This window comes from Equus przewalskii, chromosome 17, assembly GCF_037783145.1.
Source record: "Equus przewalskii isolate Varuska chromosome 17, EquPr2, whole genome shotgun sequence".
Lineage (NCBI taxonomy): Eukaryota > Metazoa > Chordata > Mammalia > Perissodactyla > Equidae > Equus > Equus przewalskii.
In genome coordinates this window covers 55,259,330-55,274,156 of record NC_091847.1, presented here as the reverse complement: position 1 = coordinate 55,274,156, position 14,827 = coordinate 55,259,330, and the positions used below count along the sequence as shown (strand labels likewise).

The window sequence follows — 14,827 nt, the reverse complement described above, 5'->3', positions numbered from 1 at the left end:
CCTGCCAAAGGTAACCACTGTCCTGAGTTTTATGATACTCATTTCCTTGATTTTCTTTATGATTTTAACAATTAAGCATGCATCCGTTCCCTGTTTCGTTTTGGTTTTTTTGCATTTATATAAATGGAATCATATTATGTTCTTCTGTGTCTGGTTTCTTTCACTCAACATAGTATTTATGAGCTTCATCCATATCGTTGCATGTAGTTGTAGTCCAATCATCTTCTTTGCCATGTAATATTCCAGTGAATGCATATACCAGAGTTTATCCATTCTACAATTAATGGACATTAAAGTTGTTGTGGATAAAGTTGCTGTGAACTTTCTTGCCTATGTCTCTAGCTGGACATGTAGATGAATTTCTGTTAAGTATCCACCTAAGAGTGGAATTTTTAGGTCATCAAGTATGCATGTGTTTAATAGATAATGAAATGCCAAACTATTTTCCAAAGGGATTGTACAAAATCTATTCTAGCAGTATATGAAAGTTCCCATTGCTCTGACAGGTTATTGTCATCTAGTTAGTTTTAGCTGTTATATACCATTATCTTAATGTGGTTTTAATTTGCATTTCCCTGATTACTAATGAGATTGAGTGCCTTTTTTGTGTGTTTGTTGGCCATTTGGATATCACCATTTGTGAATGTGTAATGAAGATAAATCTCTATTACCTTCTAGAAGCCTTATTGTTTTTCCTGTCACATTTATACCTACAGTTCACTTGGAATTGATTTTTGTTTGTGTGGTAGAAATCGGGTTTCTTTTTTTTCCATGAGTATCCAACTGTCTCAGCACCACTTGTTGAAAAGATGTTGTTCTACATTGCCACCTTTGTCGTAAATCAAGTGGCCATATAGCATTAGTTTATTTCTGGGCTCTGTCTTCTGTTCCATTGGTCTGTTTATCTACCTTATGCCAGTATCGCACTGTCTTAACTATTGTGTATTCTTTTAGATCTTCTACATACAATTATATCGTTTGTGAATAGTAACAGTTGATTTCCTCCTCTCCAATCCTTCACCAGTACTTCACCTTTCCAATCCTTATACCTTATATTTCTTTTGCATTACCTAGCTGGCTAGGACCTCCAGTACAATATTGAATAGAACTGTAATATTGGTACCCTTATCTTGTTTCTGATTTCAAAGGGAAATCTCTCAACATTTCACCATTATTTGGAGGGGTTTCACCATTGTCTTGTTGGGTTTTTTTTAACAAACATTTTAGCAGATTAAGGAATTACCCTTCTAATCCTAGTTTGTGGAGAGTTTTTATCATGGATGGATATTGAGTTTTATCAGATTTTTTTCTGCATCTGTTTAGGTGATCATATGATTTTTCTCTTTTATTCTGTTGGTATGGTAAATTACCTGGATTGGTTTTCCACTGTTCAGCCTTGCAATGCCTGCATAAACCCAACCTGGTCATGATGTATTGGCCTTTTTATATACTACTGAATACAGAGTATTAAATTTTTTTTAAGATTTTATTCTATATTTGTAAGTAAGATTGATCTATTATTTTCCTTTTTCTAATAGGAGCATGTCAGGTTTTGCTGGCCTCATGAAACAAGCTAGTGAGACTCCTTTGTTTTCTAGTCTCAGGAAGAATTTGTGTAAGATTGTTATTTTTTCCTTAAATGTTTGTTAGAATTCACCAAAGAAACAATCTGAACCTAGGGTTTTCTTTATGAGAAGGTTTTTAGTTACAGATTAAATAGTTCAGTGCTATTCAGATTTTCCATTTCTACCTTTTCAGTTTTTGACAGTGTTTTTCTAGCAAATTGTCTACTTCATTTACATTTTCAAATTTATTGACATGAAGTTTTTCATAGTATCTTCTATTATCATTTTCATGTCTGTAGGGTCTTTGGTAATATCCCAATTTTCATTCCCAGCATTGGTTATTTTGCTCTCTCTTTTTGATCATTCTTCCTGGCATTTATCAATTTTATTACTTTTTTGGAAGACCAACTTTTGACTTTCTTGATCCTATTATATGTATGCTTTCTTTTTGTATTATTTTCTTTTTTTATTAATTCATTAGCAAAATGATATTCCTTGTCATTTCCTCTCTTCTACCTTTCTTTTTTCTAATTTCTTGAAATGAATGCTTCGCTTTTTGATTTCTCAGCCTCTTTTGTGTGTGTTTGTTTTCTGATATATGTGTCTGGGGCTATGAATTTCTCTCTAAGCAATTAACTTCATTTAAGTTTTGGGAACAGTATTTTCATTATTATTCAGTTCCATATAGTATCCATTTGTATTTGAAAAGAATATTCTCTCTTGTTTTGAGGTACATTGTTCCTCAAATACATTTTGTCTACTTATTTTGTCATTTATTGAAGTATGTTAAAATCTCCCACTGTTATTATGGATTTGTCGTTTTTCCTTGTACTGCTAATTTTTGCTTTCTATACTCTGAAGTGAGCCAGCCCTAGAGGTCTAGTGGTTAAGAGTTAGTGCTCTCACCCCCGTGGTCAGGGAACCACATCACCCATCTGTAGGTTGTCATACTGTGGCAACTGCATGTTGCTGTGATGCTGAAAGCTATGCCACCGGCACTTCAAATACCAGCAGTTTCACACATTGTGGACAGGTTTCAGCAGAGCTTCCAAACTTAGACAGACTTGGAAGAAGGACCTGGCCACCCACTTCTGAAAAAATTGGCTGTGGAAACGCTATGAATAGCAGTGGAGCATTGTCTGATACAGTGCCTGAAGGTGAGAGGATGGCACAAAAAGACCTGGCATGGTTGGCTCTGCTGTGCACAGGGTTGCTAGGAGTCAAAGTTGACTTAAGGGCCCTAACACAACAACAAAATACTTTAAAGCTATGTATTAGTTATGTCAAAATTAGTATATTTTCCTGATGAATCTAACCTTTTTTAATTATCAGATATCCCTCTTTGTTTCTAATAATGATTTTTGTCTTAAAGTTTAGCTACACCAGCTTGTGTGTGTGTGTGTGTGTGTGTGTGTGTATGCTCCTGTCCTTTAACTTTCAATCTTTTTGTATCCATATATTTTAGATATATCGCTTGTGAACAGCATTTAGGTATTTTTTTAAGCAGTCTGAGCATAGAATCTTGGATCATTTAGCCCATTTAAATTTAATTGACTTACCTGTAATATATTTGGTATAATGGCTACGAGCACTAGCCTCATTGCCAGACAGACTTGGGTTCAAATACTGGCTATACCATTGACCAGATGTGTTGTCTTGAGCTTGACACATTAATATCTCTGGGCTTGGTGCCTTTTCTATAAAATTGGGATAGTAATGACTGCTTCTCAGGGATATTAAAGCAAAAATATAGGAAATTATAAATGCTATTATAGAAGTGGGAATGAGGCTGATAATCCAGGTTGAAAGGAAATAAGTTTGAATGGATAATGTGAGACCAAATCGTGGGACCACTGGAAACTTAGCAGAAGAGTAAAGACTTGATCTGGTGGGAGCTATTATAAATTCTTGAGCAGGGGATTAGCATGACAAGCCTGGAAAGACCACTACTTTGGGATTCATTCTAAAGTGAAAGTCAGTCTATCAGATGTACCTGAGAACCTGTTGGCAGTTGTAAAAAGAAGCTGTCCCAGCAGATGATGAAAATCTAAAGAACTCTTACCAAAGAAGTTACTGTTTTTGAATGACAGGAATCTATTGAACTGTGGTTAGTTGTCTCTGCCGTAAAGGGCACTGAGTTAGCTCAGGAAGTGGAGGTGTTTAATATGAAAGTGGCTACAGGTGGCTCCATGTTCTGTTGCAGTACTATTCTATTTCAGGAATATCACAATCACACTATATAGGGTAAGGAGGAACAGGCTTCAAGTAGCCAAATCATTGGGGTAGAGTTGAAAGTACTTTATGTTCTCTTACTGCTCTGCTACTATCTTACTATGCAATCTAAAATTCTGTTTCTTGATTTCTTCATATTTTGGGTAGGAATAATTTATGGCATGCCTACTTCTCAGATGTATTGTAAATTGATAAATTTGCAACCATTTTGGAAACCAAAGTCAAAAGTCACTTTTAAATTATTATTTTCTTTGGAACATATAAAATCAAGATTTGATGTTCATCGGTTGACACTCTAAAGCAGTAGACTTTATAAGTTTTAAGTTTTTAAGTAAACTTAAACTTTTGGTCTCTAGGACTTCTTTATAATCTTAAAAACTGAGAACCCTGAAGAGCTTTTATTTATATCTACCTACCTATACCATATTAGAAATTAAAATTGAAAAATATTTAAAATATTTATCAATTTATTTTAAAATAATGAAAAACCAATACATATTAATATAAATAAAATATTTTTTAAAAAATAACTATATGTTCCAGGGAAAAAAAAGAATGGCATTCCTTTACATTTTTGCAAATCTCTTTAATCTCTATCTGGTGTAATAGAAGAAAGCTGGATTTTCATCTCCTCCTGAATTCCATATGTTGAGATATCACATGCCGTGTAACTACTGGAAAACTCCACTTTACGCTCATGAGAGAGTGAGAGTGGAAAAGACAAATAACATCTTAGTCTTATTATGAAAATAGTTTTGACCATGCTGACCCCCTGAAAGGGTTTCGAGGCCCCACAGAGTTTCCAGACCACATCTTGAGAACTGCTGCTCTAAAGTATTTCTATAGATGTCTGCTAAAACATTTGCTGGGTAAGCTCTAGATAACTGGATGCTAAAAGTATGCTATTAATGCTATTGCCACCAGGTAATGTGCAATGCCACTATTGATAAAGTTGTCAAAAATATTTAAGGCATAATTTCATATTTTGATACATTCTATATGAAATACATATTTTTTAATTTCACACAATCACATTTTGAAAGTGATTCCTATATTTTAAGATCAAATTTCCAAATCCATTTCATGTATAAACAGAAACACAGTTCTTATAAATGGGGTAGCTAAATTTAGTGTGACTTTTGTGACATAACATGATAGAAGTTACATTATAAAATCAGGCACACTCCCATTTTAGCCTTACAAACTTATTTTTATCATTGCATTTAGATCAGTGGCAAATAGTTAAAAAGGATGTCTTGGGCCACTTGTTCCCAAGGTGATTTTTTTTTTTAATGCTGTGGAGATCATAATTTGGAAATTGTTTATTCACAAATCCTAGTTCACCTCCAGGTTTCTTAGCCCGTTTATGTGTTGTGACCAACAGCGATCGAGCACCCAGGAGCAAGTGATATTCTCAAAGACAGGTCTTTTCTGTCCTAATTCAGGTATGATGGGAATTGTTTTTTCCCATTGATCAAAAGTATTCTTTGGGGGTAAAGAGATGAAATAAGTCTTTGAGTACACTAAGACTCCTCCAGAGCCCCAAAGAGAGCCAGGTTTGAGGCTGTTGTGGCAAAAGTCATTGGTCCCCAGGGGCCTATACTCAGCTCTGATTAAATCTGCCTTTGGCTACTTCAGGACTATAGACTCTTTCACAACTCCCTACTCTATACTCAGGAGAACTTACAGAGGAAGTAATTTGCCTGCTTAACTCTACCAAGTGGCTCTCAGCTTGCTATCTCTACTCACCATTTCCCATTATTTTCTTTTCTGAAAGGGAAGCTGACTTTGCTCCCCACTGGCTTAGGTTATGCTGTGAGAAAGCTACTGTGAGTATGTTAGGGTACATACACCTCTAATCATCATCCCATCCTTATCCATTACAGTCAAAGAAGCTTTCTGTCTAGTCTAACTGAACCATGGCACTACCTCCCACTCCCAGCAATCACATCTCCTTGGAGCCTGAAGAGGTATGAAAGCTACTTTGAATCAAATGTTTAAAATGACCTATTAACCGCCCCTGCAATGTTCCCACCACACCCCTAAATCTATTTAAAGGAGCTATATCTGTTTTTGAAATTTACTTTTGTAAATGTTGATATATTAAATGACTGTATTTTCGAGCAAAGATATATGGTAGCTTCTTCTCTTTTTTTCCTTATTTTATTTTATTTTTTTGGTAAGGAAAATTCACCCTGAGCTAACATCCATTGGCAGTCTTCCTCGTTTTGTTTTTGTTTTTTGCTTAAGGAATATTAGCCCTGAGCTAACACCTGGGCCAAGCTTCCCCCACTTTGTGTGTGGGATGCCTCCACAGCATGGCTGATGAGTGGAGTAGGCCCACACCAGGGATCTGAACTGGCGAACCTGGGCTGCCCAAGCAGAGTGCATGGAACCCCAACCACTTGGCCACAGGGCTGGCCCCTCTTTATTTTTTTAACATGCCTCCTCTTCTTATTTTTTTCTTTCTTTTAATCCTATCTTTTTTCTTTTCTATTTTTTCAACTTGAGTCAATATAATGCAGTGCTAGAGAGAGGTGAGAAAAGAAAGCATTCAGGGTCAATAAAATGAGCAACAAAATCAATCTATGAGCCAAGAGACAAAGTCATGGAAAGACGGCCAAGGCTAATACCAGGAGGTCCCCCTTGGAGAAGCCAAAGTGGAAAACACACCCCAAAATACAGCCCTGCATAGAATATCACTGAGAGCCAGACTGTAAGGCAGGAATGTGAGAACAGTCATTAGGAGGCCAACTAATTCTGCTAAAGGGAATCCTTTTTTAAATATGCTCTTTAAGGACATTCTCTGACCCTCTGAATATAGTCCTCAGAATATATCCTTGGTCCAGCTTGTTTTAAGCTTGTGTGCAAAACAATGGTGTGTTTGAAGTGTTAGATAATTTTTCATTTCTGTTTTGAAGGCATTTGAATATCAGGGACTGTGAGCACATTAATTTCTTATTTCTTAAATAAAAAAGCCAAAGCTACTGATCAAGAGTACTATTCTGATTTGCATGTATGGGGGAGGGTGGGCAGAGTTGAAATGCACATACCTGAAATTTTAATTATAGTCAGTTCTAACACTTTGTTTTTATGATTAGCCATAGGATCCATAAGCAGCTTTTAAGCACATCCATTTAATCACAGATCTGGTTAGAAGAGGTTACCTATGTAGAGCAGGGTCGCAGGATGAACCTTTGGAGAGCAGGCAGGAGGCTGGTAGAAGGGTGAACATCAAGAAACCTCCTACAGGGGAGCGGTGCACCAGCTGGGAAAACATGACACCAGATGCAATAATAATCATGAAGAGATATAGGCCCCATAGCAGCCAGGGGTTCTGCAAAAGGGAAGGAAAGATATTTGAGTGAATGAGCCACTTTGTATGCTAGGTCTGAGTGGTACTTATAAAGCACTACGGGTCAGAAAAATCAGCCTTCAGTGGCTACCCACTGACCTGCTCTTTTGCACCTTAGCTACAAATACATTTGTAGTCGTAGGAAGCACCATCCCAAGTTCTAACCACAATTTTCTAAAGACTACTCCATCACTGAAGGAGTTTATTATAATAAATCTGTGAATCTTCTGGCTCCCCAGCAGATCTTAAAATGTCAGAAAAAAAATTGCAGAAACTCAGACGTCAGGATGTGAATACATAAAATCGCCATCAAAATGTGTGAAAATTCAGTTTTACCTTATAAGAAATCATAAAATATAGGTTGATGACCAGTTATGCAACTTGCCTGAAATGAAAACGTATTTCAGCAAAATCACATTTTCCTTAGAACCAATCTGTGAGGACAACAAGTAAGCTCCTACTTCCCAGCTTTGAAGTGAAATTATTACAATTACCTTGTTTTATGGAAGAATATGATGTTTTGGATATGCATTCAAATAATCCAGTGCAGGTGGCAAGCAGGGGATGCAGCAAGAAGATTGGAAAATAAATCAAACAAAATTGGCTTTGTTAAAGCTGGGTGATGGCTACTTGGACATTCATCTACTCTCTACTTTTGTATATGTTTCAAATTTTCCATAATAATAAGTTTAATGATTATATTTAAATTTTTAACTTTGTCTCGTTTATTACTACTTCAAAAACGATCAGAGCAGACTGTAAAAGATCTGGAATGGATAGTAAAGTGTAAAGAAGGAGAAAAAAATCTGAGCATGCATGACCTTTCTCAATGCTTAAATATCAAATTTGCTAATAATGTCACTCCATAAATGTAAATTGATCAGTGGTCCTAATAGCCTTCTACTAGTCCTTAACTTTAATGCCATGATTTCTCCAGTATTGACTGAAACTGATATTACCCTACGTTTGTGAAAGTGAGAAATGATAAAAACAGCCATAAAACACATTGTGCTACTTAACCACCCAGCAGTTGTGATAATTGCAAGGTCAGGTCCAATGGTGAACCAACGTGAGCAAATAGATTCCTTAGAGTAATGAGTTTATCCCCCGTGATTTGAATGAACTCAGTCAGGGAACCAAGACATCATCAGGTCAATTACTGTCTGTGGTAGCTTTGCAAAACACCTTGAAAAAGCATGATGAGCGATTAACTGCCAACTGCAGAAACAGCAAGAGAGGTCATTTCTTCAACCTAACATAAAGGCAGTATTTCACATTTCAATTCGGTTGTGGTATATTATCCATTGCTGACTAACAAATCACCCCAAAATTTAGCAGCTTAAAACAATAAACATTTATTATCTCATGCCACTTCTGAGGGACAAGAACCCAGGAGCAGCTTAGGTAGGTGGTTCTCTCAGCATCTCTTAAGAAGTTGCAGTCAAGCTGTTTGTTGGCCAGAGCTGCAGTCATCTCAAGTCTTAACTGAAGCTGGAGAGTCTGCTTCCAGTTTCCCTCACAAGATTGTTACTAGACTCAGTTCCTTACCACAAGGGTCTCACCATAGGCTGCCTGAGTTTCCTCATGACATGGCAGCTGGTTTCCCACAGAGTAAGTGATCAGACGGAGAGAATGAGAAAGAGAAAGAAGAGAGCAAACGAGAGAGTCCCCGAGACAGAAGCTGTAGCCATTTATATCTAGTCTTGGAAGTAACGTACCATCATTTCTGCCTTATTCTGTTGGTCATACAGACCAACCATAGTACATCTTGGGAGGGGAGACATAAGGATGTGAATACCAGGAGGCAGGGATCGCTGGGGACCGTTTTTGGAGGCTGGCTACTACATGTAGGATAGAAGAAGAGAAATAACTCTTAAATATTAGAGATAAGCTATATGAAAATGGATTTGTAAGGGTGGTCTTTAAGTTTAGTATCATTGGACCCCAATCCATCTGGGATGGTTTAGTTACTGAGGTAAAGAGGGAGCCAAATAGTAACTAGCAGTCATTTAAAACTTTCAAAATACCTTAACACTGTAAATTTCTGTGTATAAAAGCAGAGTACCCCTATCAAGCACTCCAGCCAGGGAACTGCTGAGCTTATCTACATTCAGAGCTGAAGAGAACAGCAGCAGCAGTTTATCCACACCATTCCCAACTGGGGCCATGTGTTCCCTCTGCCAAAGCTCACTTCCTGGTTTCTAGTCCCATTCCTGGTGGACTTCAATCTGAGTTGGCACAAATGCTGTAGCCTGGCTATTTTGTTGATTTGTAATCTTAACCACCCCAACCAAAGAATCACGGTAGAAGAGAAAGAAAATACAGCATGTGTATTTTTGCCTTCAACAAACTTGAAGTCTCAACAAACGAAGAAAATCTTCCATACCTACAACTAGAGGCCTTGAAAAAAACATGAGAAACTTTATAAACTGGCAGTCCCTAGCTATCCCTAGGCCTCGGTTTATACCTATCAAGTTAAAAGTTATGCTTCAATCCCTTTCTCTGTATTCATCTCTAAATCCATACATATGTGTTGATTTTGTAGCACTGCTAGTTTTGAAAAGTATTTTAGGGTTTCCTACTATCCTTTCAGAATGCAAGTCATCATTGCAAATAACTTGACTCAATAACTTAATACTAATTGATGTGGGTAAACCATTGAAGTAATAGATAAATTCCACAGTCCACTCAGAGAATCATATTTTTTCAACTATGATGTTGATGAGATTATGATAAAGCATGTCTTCTATTGGCAAGTATATATCGTCTCATCAAAAATAGAGACTAATAACATACTCAAAAGTAGCTCTAAAATTGGTAAACTATGCAAACTAAAGAATGAATATTTAGGTATAGTATAAGGGAAAGAGAAAGATGAGTGACATCTTCTCACTCTCATGATAGCTATCTTGAAAGAAATAGCCTTTATAATAATTTTACTCCTTGGTAAAAGACTTAGTCATCTTTACAATCAGTTGAATAATAAATTAACTCTCTTTAGAAAGAGTTTGATGCATATGACCATTCATTCTGAGTCTAATAGTCACTATTAATCATTATCTCCATTCAATTCAAGAGTATACTCAATATCCTACAATTCCAAAGTACAAATTCCTTTTTGAGTCCTCTCTTGATGTTATCAGAACACGTGGAATTATATTGTTGTCAGGTATTGTCTTCTTGTCAAGATAATTCATTGGTATCTCTTCAAAGGAGATTTTTTTTTTGGTACCACACTAAAAAATAAAGTACCTACACTACATCCCCCCCAAAATTAAAATGAAACATTTGTTATTCTTTAACAGAGAATTAAATAGTTTAAGATGAAGAAATTCTCCCCTCTGTTTCAGTCTCTGAGTTGTTATGTTTATACAGCCAAATTGTATGCGGTTTTCTTTTTAGATTCACTTTAGCAGACACTTTTTCCCAGGGAAAAATAGTGCTGTTGATCATAGCAGTAGGTCTAATTCCTTTTTCATATGTTTATTTTTTAAGAACTCCCACAGACTGGCTTGGCCTTAACCATAAATAGAAGTTTATTCTGTATGATTTGTGTGTGTGTGTGACATAGGGGGCAATAAGGGTAGTGTAGGAAATAAATCTTATTTTATGCAAAGATGTGAAAGAAGCTTCAAATATTCTAGGTGATATCTCACCAGAGAATAAATGATTAAAATCAGATCCTTTCCTAAGAACAAGTTTTGTTAGGCGAGGAATAGAGATACCACAACACCACCAGGCACCTAGAAGGGGGTTAGGAGAGGTCAGGCAGAAAATACCTTCCTCCAAGATCAGTCATCTGTCCTCCTGTCCAACTTCTGTGTAGGGGCAGCTCACTCCAATGACATCCATAGGAATTAAAATGAATATATGCAAATATTCCTTCATCTTATGACTTCAAAACTATTGTCAACTCAGTAAAACTCTTTTCCTTATTTTTTCATTTAAAAAAGCTAATTTCACACTTACTATTGTATTTCAGGGAATTGTCCCTCATATGTAGACAAGACCTCTTGAGGCTAAATTACCTAAAATGAAGGATGGCCTTCATCTTATGAGGAAAGATGAGAGAAAGATAAATAAGAAATGAGATGCAATTTGAAATAGATATAAAGGTAAACAGAAAAGCATTCTTCAACTATACATATTACCAGGAGAGAGAGGAAAATCTCACACACACTCCCAAACAGGGAAGGAAAAGTGATTACAATCGACTATGTAAAGATAATTGTTTTTCTTTTTTTGATGGTTTCTGGATGGTGGTTGTTTTATCCCCAAATCTTATAAAATAATTTAGTTAGGTACAACAGTTGATCTTGATGAAATAGAGTAGAAAGCCAAACATTGGGCCAGGGGTGGAAATGACTGATGTATATTTTTAATTGCTGAATATATTTAGCATGAGGGCCTGATGGTATACATCTCACAATACTAGAGAGGGAGAAAAACCTCCTGCTGTTGTAATAATAACTCAGAACTGTGAGTCAGGAGACCTGGATTGAAGTTCTAATCGTACCACTTAAAAAGTGTATGACCTAGGAAAAACTTTTGCTCTCTTTCTTCACTTCCCTACCATTGTTTACCTTGTTTACCTTTTGGGTGGAGATTTTTATCCCTGTTTGCTTTTTGGGAAATCTTAGTCCCTATTTACATTGAGACATTGTTAGGATCAAATGAAATAATGCATATTAAAGTACTGTTCAAAGTTAAGAGTGCTGGAGCTGGCCCCGTGGCTGAGTGGTAAAGTTCACTTGCTCCTCCTCAGCAGCCAGGGGTTTGCCAGTTTGGGTTCTGGGCCTGGACCTACACACCCCTCATCAAGCCATGCTGTGGCGGCATCCTACATAGAAGAACTAGAAGAACTTACAACTAGGATACACAACTATGTACTGGGGCTTTGGGGAAAAAAAAAAAGAAGTTAAGATTCCTATAAAAATATCAGTATTCCTAAGTACATGTTGTCATTTGCCATTCTATTATATACCTTGGAAGAGAAATGAAACTTCCTAAAAATAACAATAGATTAAATGTAACACTTAATGCTAGAAAGAAGAGAAAGGAGAACCCCAGTTTAGTTCAGTTTTGACAGACATAAAAATACTAAAGCAAATCAATAAAGTAATATATTAATCTTTCAGGAAACTACCAATTCCTGCCTCAGATAGAAATTAATATGGTTTCTTGAAGAGAAATGACACCAAATAACTTCATTTTATGATATAATAACAGGCTGTCCACATAAGGGGGGAAAGAAACAGGTAAGTCTGCTTCAGCCACACTTCAAAGGCTCACAGATATTTAAATGACTGTAGAAAAACCAATAAAGATTTACATTCTATTTCACATTCCCTTTCTCAGTCTATGACTAATAATTGCTTATTGGTTTAGGCAAAATGATAAATAGGAAATTAAATATAAAATATTTTTTAAGTTGAAGATTCAATACAATTGTAAAGTATACACATGCACACACACACATGCACACACACACCAAAAAACCAAGTATAACATAATAGGAAGAACTGTTTACATTGAGAGTCCGGATTCCTACATTCCGCCCTAGAACTAATTAAGTTTGGTGGTTGTATCTCTGGTTCTGGTGCTCTACTGAGAGTTGGTTCAGCCCCACATACCTATTGGGCATTTTCTAGAGGCCTGTGGAATATTCTGCATTTTTCCCTTGGGGAGAAGAGAAAAGAAGAATGTAGATTGCAGGAATCTTCCACTTTGGAAATTTAGCTAGTTCCAGGTTTACCAATGTAAATTCTGTAGGATGCTAGTTCTTCTGGGGACAGGGCATATTTCTGTGGTTCTGCTGTAATAAATTTGGGAAATACTTCTCACTATAATTTTGCCCCCTTGAAAAGTCACATTGCCCATTAGCTTATTAAAGGTCCTGAAAATTCTTTGTAACCTTGTATAATACAGTGTGTTCACCCATGGAATGATTTTCCCTGTAACACCTATTTATATCCCTTTGAGATAAATTGGCTTAAATTATAAGGTCCTACAGAGCAAGTGCTCAAGATATGAATAACCCAGGCCAGCAGCCAAAGGACAGTGATTGTTGATGAATAATTCTGTGAATGGTGGTCCAAAGTGATCAGTCTGAAGTTTAAAGTATTAATGTCCTGGATGAAGGTCATGGGAGCATGTTTTTAACATTTGAATATGATACTAAAGTCAAATCTGTGTAAATAAAACTTTTTCTCTTAGCTATAAGATAAGTTTGGCCAAGCGGGCAGAATTGAACCTTTTAAAAAGACCTAAAAAGCTTATTGCACGCACACACACTCACATGTACACACATAAATTCAGTGTTTCCATGCATGGAAGCCATAATTGAGATGGGTGACCAAGGTTTGTGAGCCTGATAATTCCCTGGGTAAAAGAGGAATTCAGGGCCAGCCTAGTGGTGCAGCAGTTAAGTTTGCATGCTCCTCTTCAGCAGCCGGGGGTTCGCCAGTTTGGATCCCAGGCACGGACCTGCACACCGCTTATCAAGCCATGCTGTGGCAGGCATCCACATATAAAATAAAGGCAGATGGGCATGGTTGTTAGCTCAAGGCCAATCTTCCTCAGCAAAAAGAGGAGGATTGGCAGCAGATGTTGGCTCATGGCTAATCGTCCTCAAAAAAAAGAATAAGAATTCAAGATGATACTAAAACATTCAGCAAATGGTAGAGTAGAAGAAACAAGGAGTCTAGTACTTCTTAGGTAGGATGAAGGGAGGAGTGCAGATTTAGAAGAATGTTGTAAAAGGAAAGGAAGTGGTTTAACAATATCTCAGCACACAGAAAGAATCATCATGCTTCCAAATGTATTCCTATGTTTCTTATTTGAGAGGATGATGCCTGCTTGCTGTGATAGGAAAGTTGTATATGGTGGAGGATGAGAAGATTAGCAAATCTGTCTTTGATATTTAACTTGAATTGGCAACAGTATTAAGGCCAGAATGGAGTTCAGAAGTGGACAAAGTGTTATGTTTGTATAAAATGGACAGATTATCTCCTACCCCAAATTCCATGAATGATCCTCATTATCCTCTTTCAGATTTTTATCCAGAAAAAGAAAACAATCGTCTTTGTTCATTTATCCATTTTTTTAGAAAATGACCTTCTAGGACTGCATCTTTGGCATGTTCTGGGTGGGTGTAAGCATCCTGGGGGTGTTCAACAAATGATGATAAAGAAGCTTAGATGAAAAGCACAAAGTCAGGCAGAAAGTTAATAAGGTCCAATTCAGGATTCTTAATGCCTGAGTTTCCAGCAAAGCTAGATCTCGCTTGCACCACCTTTAAACTTTGTCTAGGTTTTTAAATATATTGGTTTTGTTTTCTTAAAATAATGTTCTCAAGTAGTTCTGTTAAGTATGGACTTGTAATGCCATCAAGTCTCATTGTGCTGAATTATCATGTGTTGAAATACCAAATATTTTGAAGATATGTACAGTCAAAGGCATGTTTTACTCTATTATCTCTCTCTTGGCTAGGGAAAAAGAGGATTTGCTGCAAATAGCAGGATTAGTGGATCACAAAATGAATTACTACTCACTCATGTTAAATCATGAACTTCTCATTACTGTCTTATGGTTTGTCATGCATAACATTTTTGGCAAGGCTGGCCTGAAATTTATGCAAGTTTCCAGTTATTATCATCCACAGGCCTTCGCAGGG

The 14,827-nt window shown here is 36.7% G+C and overlaps 1 protein-coding gene across 2 annotated transcripts in view; it reads left to right on the top strand.

Annotated features, from left to right (window-relative positions):
• Window positions 1–14,827, top strand: part of NFE2L2 (NFE2 like bZIP transcription factor 2) — a 137,775-nt gene that overhangs the window by 2,520 nt on the left and 120,428 nt on the right. Inside the window, exon 2 of one of the 2 annotated variants that reach the window (XM_070580272.1) lies at window positions 5,684–5,767. The exons of the other annotated variant lie outside the window; for it this stretch is intronic. The gene's annotated coding sequence lies outside the window, so the exon portion shown is untranslated. The remainder of the gene's footprint in view (window positions 1–5,683; window positions 5,768–14,827) is intronic. 2 annotated transcript variants of the gene reach the window in all.